The sequence below is a fragment of the Panthera onca genome, chromosome D4, assembly GCF_046562875.1.
Source record: "Panthera onca isolate mPanOnc1 chromosome D4, mPanOnc1 haplotype 2, whole genome shotgun sequence".
In the NCBI taxonomy this organism is placed as follows: domain Eukaryota; kingdom Metazoa; phylum Chordata; class Mammalia; order Carnivora; family Felidae; genus Panthera; species Panthera onca.
This window is the reverse complement of record NC_138351.1, coordinates 92,301,947-92,312,740: the sequence shown is the minus strand read 5'-3', so window position 1 is coordinate 92,312,740 and position 10,794 is coordinate 92,301,947. Positions and strand designations below refer to the sequence as shown.

The 10,794-nt window shown below is 54.5% G+C and overlaps 1 protein-coding gene across 1 annotated transcript in view; it reads right to left on the bottom strand.

The window, feature by feature from the left end:
* The window catches only part of BRD3 (bromodomain containing 3), a 68,273-nt gene extending 58,573 nt beyond the window's left edge, over positions 1–9,700 (bottom strand). The window contains exon 1 of the mRNA XM_078436279.2: positions 8,710–9,700. The gene's annotated coding sequence lies outside the window, so the exon portion shown is untranslated. The remainder of the gene's footprint in view (positions 1–8,709) is intronic.
* Between the last annotated feature and the right edge of the window lie 1,094 nt (positions 9,701–10,794).

Here is a 10,794-nt window from a genome sequence, read left to right as displayed (position 1 = left end):
AAGAAAAAAAATGGCTGAAAACTCTCCAAATCTGGCAAAAGGTACAGACCTGCCTATGGACTCAAGAAGCTGAGTGAACCTCGAATAGTTTAAACTTGAAGCAATGCACACCAAGACGCATCACAAACGCCAACCGCTAAACGCCAAGAGAGAAATCTTGAGAACGGTAAGAAAGAAACATCCTTTATCAAAAACTATTGAGAAAAAAAAAATAACAGCAGATTTCTCGTTGGGAACTATGGAGGCCACAAGGGAGTGGAATAACATTTTTAATGGGCTAGAAGACAAAGCTGTATGGGGTGCCTGGGTGGCTCAGTCATTTGAGCGTCCGACTTTGGCTCAGGTCATAATCTTGCACTCCGTGAGTTCGAGCCCCATGTCGGGCTCTGTGCTGACCACTCGGAGCCCGGGGCCTGCTTTGGATTCTGTTCCTCCCCCACTCATTCTCTGTCTCTCAAAAATAAATAAACATCAGCAAAAATATATTTAAAAAATATAGGAGAAAAAGCTGTCAATCTGGCAAACATACCCACCAAGAAGGATAAAGACTTTCTCAGATGCAGGAGAGGAAGCCATTCGTGACCAGCAGAACTGCTTAAGAGAAGTTCTCGGGCAAGAGGGAAATTTGGAATGTCAGGAATGACAGAAGAACAACAGACATTGTAAATATTTAGGTAAATGGTCTGTTTTTTCCTTTTAATTTTTAAGAGATGTGTGTGATGGCTGAAAGAAGGAAACACTGCACTGTCTAGTGGGATATTCAGTGTCTTTGGTTCCGATTCACGTGACAACCATAAATAAAGAGACCGAGGCAAAGGGACCAATGTGCTGGTGAGGTCTAAAATATTGACATGCTGTGGACTGTGAAGTAAACTTAGAAATATACTTATTTTAGTCCCTAAACAATCCACTAAAAAACTATACACCCAGGGGCGCCTGGGTGGCTCAGTGTCCAAGTCTTGATTTTAGTTTGGGTCATGATCCCAGGGTCGTGGGATCGAGCCCCACCCCAGGCTCTGTGCTGAGCGTGGAGCCTGCTTGAGCTTCTCTCTCTCTCTCTCTCTCTCTCTCTCTCTCTGCCCCTCCCCCACTCAAGCGTGCTCTCTCTCTCTCTCTCTCTCAGAAAACAAAACAAAACAAAAAACCACACACACAAAACACATAGTCAGAATTCCCAATAGATAAATTACAATGGATCATTAAGAAGTATTCAAGGGGCGCCTGGGTGGCGCAGTCGGTTAAGCGTCCGACTTCCGCTCAGGTCACGATCTCGCAGTCCGTGAGTTCGAGCCCCGCGTCGGGCTCCGGGCCGATGGCTCGGAGCCTGGAGCAGGCTTCCGATTCTGTGTCTCCCTCTCTCTCTGCCCCTCCCCCGTTCATGCTCTGTCTCTCTCTGTCTCAAAAATAAATAAACGTTAAAAAAAATTTATTAAAAAAAGAAGTATTCAAATAAGTTTTTAAGGCATGAAAAGATAAATAGAGGTAAAAGAAAAAAACAAATAGAAAATAAATAATAAAACAATAGACCCAAATCCAGACATGCCCATAATTATATTACAGGAAAATGGCTTCCCTAGACTTGGTAAGAATATATTTTACGCTTATAAATTAGTTAAGGGGGTAGTTACCGTGTTATGTGTTCTGTACGCAACAAAATAAAACATAAACAGCCTACACACAGCAAAGAGAAGAGACAACTTGGCAAAATGGATTAAAATCCATGATCCAGCAATAGGCTGTCTATGGCAAGCTTCAATTATGACAGAGGTGGGTTAAAAATCAGAAGATAGAAACTGATATACAAGTACTAGTCGAGGAGGCTGGCATGGCCGGGTTAATATCAAAGCAGGTGCCAGAACAGAGAAAACTACCAGGGATCAAGAGGGACGTCACGTACAGATGAAAGTGTCCATTCACCAAGAGGCCGTAGCAATCGTAGACGTCACAGCGTAGACTTAACAGCGGACTTTTAGAGTGCATGATCAAAAGTGTTTGAGCCAAGGGGGTCCCGGGTGGCTCAGCCAGTTGTGTGTCCAACCTCGGCTCAGGTCATGATCTCACGGTTCATGGGTTCAAGCCCCGTGTCGGGCTCTGTGCTGACAGCTCAGGGCCCGGAGCCTGCTTCGGATTCTGTGTCCTGCTCTCTCTCTGCCCCTCCCCCGCTCATGCTAGGTCTCTCAAAGGTGAATAAACGTTAAAAAAAAAAATTTTTTTTTTAAAGTGGTTGAGCCTCAACCAATGCCTCACCCCTACTACAAACACGAACTCGACCTGGATGGCATATCTGATTGCGAAAACGTAAAACAATGACTCTTTTGGAAGAAAATCTTTGTGACCGTGTGGATTAGGCAGACAGTTAGATATGATGCCAGACACACAATTAATAAGAGAAAAAAAGTCATAGAGGGAACTTCATCAAGGCAAAAGAAGCTTTGCTTTGTGAAAGACCCGGCCAGGCGAATAAAGACGAGACCCGGACTGGCAGAGAACGTTTGCAAATTACACGTCCCGCAAAGGATGGTGTCCGCCCTCTGGAAGTAACTCTCGCTACTCAACAATGGGAAGTCGAGCCACGTAAAAAAAATAAGCCAACTGTTTAAACAGACACTTCCCCAAAGAAGGTACAGAGAAACGCACATCATTAGCCACAGAGAAATGCAAGTCAGAGCCACAGTTCGATACCCAAAACAGTTGGAAGCAGGGCTCAAACAGATGTTTACGCACCCAAGTTCACAGTGTGTAAACAGATATTTACGCACCCAAGTACACACAGGCTCTCTTGTTCAGGAGAGCCAAAAGATGGAAATAACTCCGCTGTCCGTCAGTAGCTGCCTTACAGAATGTGGCAGACCCATGCAACGGAACACTATTCATCCACTGACAGGAGCGGAGTCCTAGCGCCTGCTAGAGCGCGGACGAACCTTGAAGACATCGTGCTAACAAGCCAGACACGCGGGGACAAATGCCGTGTGATTCCATTTATGTGAAATGCCCAGAATGGGCAGATCCGTCGAGAAGGAGGAGAGAGGTTATCCGGGGCAGGGGCGTGGGGGGGAGCGGGGAACAGGAAGTTTGTGTTTAGTGGGTCGAGTTTAAGATGCTGAAAGAGTCCTGGAAATGGACAGTGGGGACGGCCGCATGCCCACGTGCTGATTGTATTTAATGCCACTAAATCGTATATTTAAAAAGTGGCTTAAAGGGCCAATTTTATGGCGTGCGTATTTGGCCACGATAAGACCGTGGGCAGCAAATCCACAACGAGAGGCCACTGCGTGTTGATTAGAAGGGGAGGGGATGGGAGAGCCTGACCGGGCCGGGTTCGGGTGAGGATCATAGCCGCCGGGGCTCCCACACACCGCTGGCGGGACAGCAAAATGGGGCAGCCGCTCGCTCTGCAAGACCGTGTTGCCAAAAGATCCAGCAAAATCCAGCTCCCACGTACTGACTGGAGAGAACTAGAAGTTCACGTTCACACAAAAGCTTGTATACCAACGTGCATAGCGGCCCTGTTCACCATCGCTTCAGACTGGAAACAACTCAGAGGTCCTTGAGCGAGCACACCGGTAAAGGTGGGCCATACGGGCAGTGGGCCACCACTCGACAGTGACAAAGGACAAGCCGGAGGCACAACCACGTCGGTGACGCTCAGAGGCATCATGCTGTCCAGGGGAAGCCAGTCTCAAAGGTCACACCCTGTGTGATCCCATCTAGAGGCCATCCTGGAAGACGCAGAACCCTGGGGACATGGAACGGGTTGGTGACGGCCAGGGATGGGGGAGTCAGGACTGCAAAGGGGCGACAGGAGGGAATCTCGGGGTTTGGAATCTGACAGTCCCGGTGACACAGGTGTATTCGTGTGCACAACTCCCAGAACTGCGTGGCCTCCCACATTCAATTGTATGACAGATTTACAAAGAAGAAAAAAAAAGATTGTGGACACCTGTGCCTTCTGGGTGCTTCCTGGGTTCCAGGCCTGGCACTAAGTGCTCCGTGTTATTGTGTAAGAATCCTTGGAACACCAGACAAGTCGGTCTGCCCATTCCCATTTTACAGATGAGGAAACTGAGGTGTCAGGACGTGCCTGGGCGTGTCTGACTGTGGAACTCACACTTGCAGCCACTGCGCAGTTCCGAGCCTCTAAGAATCAACTACTGTGTTCACACTGTGATTCCGCACGTTGAGAGCTGGGTGTGGGCAGCCGACCTCACTTGATGGAGGCTTCACGGAGCCTGGGAAGATGCCCGAAGCCTCTCCAGGGGCCTCTCCGAGTGTGGACTCGGACACCAGACGGATCATCGGGGAGGCCCAAAGCGGAAATGCCAGGGGATGGATGGACGCGCATCCCGGGACAGCCGGAGCCATCTGGACGCCGGGCGGGCAGAGCGGCTTCCTAGCCCCACGGGGCTACCACAGGCCCTGCCGACGGGGCACCCCCAGAGCATCGAGGAGGGGAGTGCTGGCCGGAGGAGGCCTCCTGCAGGCTCGCCATTGGGCAGGGGACCTGGGAGCGCTGGAGAGAGTGACGCTCCGTGGGGGTGGCCAGGGGGACCCCGGGCCTGGCTGAGATCTCAGCCAAGGGGAGAGAGAGCAGTCACATCAGGACTAGACATAGGACCCTCCAGATGGCCAGTTAGAGTCGAGGGCCCGTGGGATTCTGCCCCGCCGTCCGAGGGGCCCTTTGCCCAGCGAGGAGCCTAGCGGCCGAGGGCCTCCAGTAGCTGCTTTCACGAGGGCGTCCTCCGCCCTTGCCAGCCTCCTGCCGTTCCTTCACCCACCAGCGTCTGCCTGGGCCACCGGGGGCGGGGACCCTGTGCTCTGAGATCAAACCCCTCCTCGCTCAGGACCTGCTGGAAGCTGCCGATCCCCGGGAGTAGGCCCACCCCCTCCCAGCAGCTCCTAATGGGGGTGGGGCCACATGCTTCAGACCCATGATGCCTTTGCCACCACAAACAGCCCTCCGAGGCGGGTCTGTCCCCACGCCAGCACCATTTTTCGGGGGAGGAAGCAGAACCCAGTGTCTGGGCCACTCCGAGAGACCCAGCCAGTCTTGGGGACCGCGTGCAGTCTGAGCCCAGAGCCCTGCTCTTGACCCGGTTTCTGCTGCTGCCCCAGAAGGTTGGTTTCCTTCATCCTCTGGGCCGTCATCGTGACCGTCTGCAAGCTTGGTGCTCCCCTCGCCGTGGGGTGCTGGGGGCTCGCCTCCCTGCCCACCGAGCTGTCTCCAGGCCTCAGGCAGCAGGAGGCTCTGAGCATCTCCGGCCTCCCTGGTCTGCCTCTGAAGATCATGCTCTCCCGCAGCTTGCTGCCTGGGCTCCCCTCACCCCTCCCAGCCCGTCTTCCATGCTCCCCCAGCCTCCTCCCATTTGCTTCCCCCCGCTCCCAACCATTGGCCTTTGTTTACGCGGCCTGTTCTTCTGCCCCCAAATGCCTGCATCCTGCTTTGGGGGCAGCCCCTGCATTTGGGGTGCCTCTGGTCAAACGGCATGTGGGAAGGCCTCTTTGACTTTCTATCAACCCACCAGCAAGGCTGCCTGTCCCCCTAGACAGAGAGCTCCCAGAGGGTGGGGACCACGTGGGGCCAGCCTCCTATCCACATCTCCCGGCAGCACCAGGGGTGGGGGGGGGGGAGTGAGGGCCAGGTAACCGGCTTGACATGAGAGAACAATTGCGACAGCTCAGCTGAATCCAGCGTCCCTCTCCCACCGTGGGCGTGAGCGAGACCCATGCTTACTTTCTTTAGTGACAAAGGCGGGACACCGGTTGGATGAATTTGGGCAACATACAAGCAAGGTTGACGGCGGCCCCCGCGGTCCTTCCCCCTGGGTGCCCCGTGGTAGTTTCTGTGTCCTCCAGAGCCTCTGCTCTAAGGTTCTTTCTCTTTCTCCCCACACGTAGCTTTGTTTTACAAAAATTCTGTCATCTCTCAAAATGCCATGACCGCCCCCACCCCCACCCCCGGCACGGCCTCCCCAGCTACCTCATTCATTTGGTGGCTGCAGAATGTTCCAGCATCCGATGGAGCATGACTGACTCACCTCTTCCCCTCGGGATGGGCATTTAAGTTGTCTCCAATTATTTCATCCTTATAAATAACGTTGCCGTGGACATTCTGTCACAGCCTTGTGCCGCCTGCAGTGGTTTCGGGGGGGGGGGGGCGGGGGCGGTCCCTGGGAGGGATTACTGCAGGGTCTGTGTGCTCTAAACGGGCACTGGGGTCTGTCTTCCATTTCGGTTTTAGGGAGCACCGCTCCTACCCTTTCAATGACCTCCTCCATGCTCACGGTCCCCGACAGCTTTAACATGAGACCCCGAGATCGACAGGGAATCTAAGTCTGGGGCTGGAACTATCCAGAACCGTCCACCCCCCACCTCCTCTGACCCAGACAACCCAACAGCCCCAATTTGAAGCCTGCCCCCTGCTTCCCAAAGTAGAAGCATAGAGGGCAGGGACCTGCCCCAGCTGCCTGCGGGCTCTGGAAACAACAGGGATCGGGCCTCCGATTCTGTCCCCCAAGGTGGGGCTCACGCGGGAAGACAGCTGCCAGATGCGTTACCCCAGGCCTCCGAGCTGCCTTGGAGAAGATGGGGCTTCATTCCCTTCAGTTCCGTAGCTTGGGGGGTTGGGGGGGTCTATTTAAAAAACCCGGAGGGAAGGGGTGGGCAGACAGAGGGGCTACAGAGGCTCTTTGGGGGAGCCAGGGACAGAGGGAGCCAGCCTGCAGCTGGTGGGGAGAGCAGCTGGGCGCCGCTTGGACTTTGGGACTTTGGCCTTTGACGTTCCCCCCCCCCGCCCCCATGTCAGCTTTTCTATTTTAGGCGGCTGGCTCCTCCTCGTTGCAGCCAGCCCGGGAAACCCAGAAAGGTGGGTGCTGGGGGGCCGGGCCCCTACGCACTCGCGCTCACCCCGTGGGCTTCCGGGCGCAGGTGAGGGCCGCACCCCAACAGCGGGGCTCCTGGACCTTATCCCACAGAAGCGTTCATAGTCACCAGGCCCTGGGGACAGCCCAAAGGGGCAGCCAGCACTCTGAGCGCCAGGGGAACGGACTGGAAAGTGCTTGGTGGGGCCAGGAGCCATAGCTGTCGGTGGGAGACGCAGCCTGAAAGCTGCTGGGATTACTGGCATCCGTGGGAGCAGCGTCCGCAGAGGGGAAGGGCCCCCGCGGGTCGGTACCCTGTACCGGGTGGGCTCTGGGGGCGGGACGAGCGGGGTCCAGCCCCAGCTCCGTCATTTCCCCGCAGCGTGGCCTGGGGCAAGGCAGGGGCCCCCCCGAACCTCCATTTTTTTTCCTCATCTGTAAAGATCAGAATAGCTCACGACCATGTTTGGGAATTCACAAGGCTGTATTTGACGTCCTTAGACGAGGGGACGGCACACAGTAGGCGCTCAGTAAGAACAGCTGCGGGGGTTTTAATAACATGGACAAATGGAAACAGTTGGACGTGACAGGGGAGTGCAGGGGGGAGCACTAGCGGCCCCATTTACATTCCTTAAAAATGACCCGGTAAACCGCTGGTGCAGAATACCCCCCCCCCCCCACCCCATTCCAGAGCCTTGGAAAACCCCGTTCGTTTCATCTCCCGATTTCCATGTGGCCGCTCAGGTCACAGGAGCTGCTTTTTTTCTCACTCATCGGGACCCTTCTCTAACCAAGGGGATTAGCCCAGCGGAGGTGGGGAGGGGATTTGCAGACCGGAACAGGTGGGGCCTGGCATTGGAAGTCTGAGCCGCATTCCGAGGATTCCTGCTAGATGACCCGCCCAGCCTGGCCTGGGGGGGTGCCCTGGACTGGTGCCCTGCACCCAGCACCACCTGGAGGGGGCCCTCCCCGGAGACGTCCAGGCCTGGAGGAGGGTGGAAGCTGAGAGCAGCCAGATTTAGTTGTGGGGGCTTTGGGGCAAGGTAGGTTAGGCTTAAATCCAACAGGAAGTGAAAGTGAATATTCCAGCATTCATTCGTTCAGAGGGTCTTTATTGGGTACCTACTGAGTGCCCCTCCCAGCAGGCACTGCGGCCCTAAAGGGTTCTCCCTGCTCCCATGACCCCATATGAGGGCGGTGGAAAAGTGAATGGACTCTGATGAGGGCCACGGTGCTGGTAGGGACCGGAAGGGACAGAATGTGGATTGAGCCTAGTGTCCTCGAGGAAGGGACAGTGCAGGGGACCGTCCTGGCTTCCGTGGAACAAGGGGCTGCCGGGAATGGGGGCTTTCAGTTCTAAACTCAGACAGTGCCAGGCAAACTGGGCTCTCAGTCACCCTTGGGAGGGTGGCACCAAGAGGGGAGGTGATACAGGGGAAACGAGGCTGAGGTGCTTAATAGCATGAAGGAGTGAGGAGGGAGTGAAGGACGGATGTCCAGGAGGTGCAGACTGGGCAAAGGCCGAAGGAGGAGGGAATGTGACATCAGGACCCGGTCTGACCTGCTCCCTCTGTACCTGGGAAGTAGACCGGGGAGGGAGAGAAGAATGGTAGGACGAGAAACGGCTTTCCGGATACTGGGGTTGGGAGTGGATTTTCGGACTCAGGTCAGCTGAAGGCCCACCGGTACCCACGGGATGGTGGGCAAAACACCCGTCCTGATGGACCACGGGCAGGGACGGGGGAAAAGAGAGGAGAGCCCAAGGAGGGGAAATAGGGACAGAAGTCTCCCAAACCAGCTGTCCTGGGATAGTTACCTGGGGGGAAGGGAATTAACACAAACCCCCACTGACCTGGGCTGGCGGGAGCCTTGGGGATCTCTAGGCAGTGACAGCGACTCCCTGGAAAATGGTGGCCCAGCAGAGGCAGGCTGTCTAGTCTGGAAAGCTGGCGAACAGTTCCTGGAAGCCCTGTGTCCCTCTTCTTCTGCAACCCTCCCTCCTCAACTGCCATCGGAATCCAGAGCCCTGGGCTTGGCCATTAAAGGGCCAGCACTTCCATCCCCCACCCGCCCCCCAGCCCTCTGCCTGCTACACAGAGCGTCTCAGCATCCCTGCCACGGGGTCTGTTCCTTTGCCACCTCCCGGCAAGCCCTGCGGATTTGGCAATGCACTGTTCCTGGTGAAATACTTATCACCGGGTGACCAAATACGGTTTTTCAAGGCCTAGAAGAAGGTGATGTTCTTAGTTTCAGCTCTGCCACTGTCATAGAGCCTTGCTGACTGCTTCTGTGGACACAGGTTGCTCTCTCTTCTTTTAAGACCCTCGGTGCTTGCTTCTCCCTCATTCACTCATCCATCCACCCAGCGTTTATCTGTGTATTCTTCCATCCTTCGTCCATCCATCCATCCATCCACCTGCCATTGTGTATTGTGTCGTCTGCCGGTTGGGAGTTTGGGCTCTGCCTGGAGCCAGTACTGAATTCCACGGTGGTGCCCGTGGGCACTTGGGCGACTTCTCAACCTGAGACTCAGTTTCCTCATTGTGAAAAAGAATAAAGGCGCCCACGGCACAGGCTTGTTGTGAAGGTGCGGGAAACACCATGCGACAAACTTACCAGAGAATGGAGCCCCCAGGCGCTCCCCCCTCTCTTCCTCCTCTCTCCCAGTGCCACCTGCCATGAGTGCTGTGAGGAGCCTGGTGGAGGGACCTGGGCCAGTGGGGAGGGTGCCCAGACAGGTTCAAACTCTCAGGCTGATGAGACAGCCTTGAGAAATGTTGTCTCTTACAAGCATTGTTCACGGAAACAGGTTCATTTACCAATTAGCTGCCGTTGGCCAAAGAATGGTCAATATTCTGGAAAACAAAACAAAACAAAATCTCCAAAATGTTCTTCCCTTCTCTGTGGTTTTTATTCTCTCTTCCATTTCCACCTGTGATTTTTCTGAGCCCGAACACATTTCGGGAGGGATATAAAAGGATTTAAAATTTCGACAACAAAGGAAATCACCTTTTACTAAATTGCTTTACCTCCTGTGTTGTTTCTAGTATTTTAGCTGTGACCGCAAGGATTGCTCGCAAGAACTCTTAACAGAGAGGATTTTCTCATTTTCATTAGAAGGCTCTATCTCCTTGGGCAAGACCAACTGACTTGGGAACCTGGTTTGAGTTCTGAGATCTGGAATCTTATCCAGCTGTCCAGATGGTGGGAGGGCTGGGAGTATTTTTGATTTAGGGCAGGGATCTGGGGTGCACAGACTGGGGGTGGTGCTAGGCTAAAGGGGGTAATCCGGTAAACTTTGCCATCAGATTTTGGATTTGGCTATGAGAGCAATGGGAAGCTGGCTGTGAGTCTAAAATCAGGAGGGGGGACAGATCGGAGTTGGGGTTTGGGCTCTGCCTGTGCTTCAGAAAGGTTTAGAAAAGGCCCGCTGGAAGGCCCTGGGGCAGGGATGGAGAGAAATGGATGGCTGATACAGCCGAGAGGTGATGGATGGGTGTCCACGAGGGGCTCAGATTCTGGCCCAGGTGGCCAGGTGCAGGGAGACGTCCTCTTTCATCCCGAGCCGGCTTTGTGAACATCTGTAGTCACAGCCAGAAGACTCCATGGCACCTGGCCCAAGGTGACTACGGCTTCCCAGGCACAGAGATCCACACAGAGCCATGCTAGCGCCAGACAGAGACTTCCTGTCCCTGCGTCCTCATCTGGAGGCGCCTGCAGACAAGCTCCTGTATCTGTGACAACCACACACTTGGTTCCCTGGGCATTTCCATATCAAATGCTATTCTTTTGTTTGCGTGGGTTCCTGCGACATATTTGGTGTTTCCATCTTTAGTTGGGAAGTAAGACTGCACGTTATGCTGCCTGGGTTGGGGTCGCGGAGCTGGGGAGACCAAGACCGCCCCCGAGACCGTTAAGACTCACGCGGGTAGCGGGA